Source organism: Bison bison, unplaced genomic scaffold, assembly GCF_000754665.1.
Source record: "Bison bison bison isolate TAMUID 2011002044 unplaced genomic scaffold, Bison_UMD1.0 scf7180017864080, whole genome shotgun sequence".
Classification (NCBI taxonomy): domain Eukaryota; kingdom Metazoa; phylum Chordata; class Mammalia; order Artiodactyla; family Bovidae; genus Bison; species Bison bison.
The window spans coordinates 256,222-256,812 of record NW_011494652.1 but is presented as its reverse complement, the minus strand read 5'-3'; the positions used below and the strand labels follow the sequence as shown (position 1 = coordinate 256,812).

At 53.5% G+C, this 591-nt stretch overlaps 1 protein-coding gene across 1 annotated transcript in view; it reads right to left on the bottom strand.

The window, feature by feature from the left end:
• Positions 1–6: 6 nt before the first annotated feature.
• MOB2 (MOB kinase activator 2) overlaps positions 7–591 on the bottom strand; it is a 26,207-nt gene continuing 25,622 nt past the window's right edge. The window contains exon 6 of the mRNA XM_010837637.1: positions 7–241. The gene's annotated coding sequence lies outside the window, so the exon portion shown is untranslated. The remainder of the gene's footprint in view (positions 242–591) is intronic.

Below are 591 nucleotides of genomic sequence, written 5' to 3'. Positions count from 1 at the left end.
AGGGTGGAGGTGCAGGGCGCAGAGATGGTGGCCAGGGCGGGGAGAGAGAAGCGGCGTGAACGTCAAACCCGGGGTGTCTGCGTAGCGGGGGCCGCGGAGACAGTCCCCCAGCAAGGCGTGGAGCCAAGTGCCGGCTCCAGGGCGCAGGTGGGGCTGCAGAGTCTATGCTGCGGTCAGGCCTGTCCGCAGGGTCGGGCCCTGGGTGCAGTGCCTTCGTGGACCCTCTCGGCCCTTGATGACCCTGTAAGAGTTCCATGGCCTGTCTTACACAGGCTGCTGGTATAACGTGTTATCAAAAACCTAGGGGCTTAAACCATACAAGTACTGCATTTCAGACTCTCTTTTTGACCATGATGGCCACTCCATTTCTTCTGAGGGATTCCTGCCCGCAGTAGTAGATATAATGGTCATCTGAGTTAAATTCACCCATTCCAGTCCATTTTAATTCACTGATTCCTAGAATGTTGACATTTACTCTTGCCATCTCCTGTTTGACCATTCCAATTTGCCTTGATTCATGGTCCTGACATTCCAGGTTCCTATGCAATATTGCTCTTTACAGCATCAGACCTTGCTTCTATCACCAGTCAC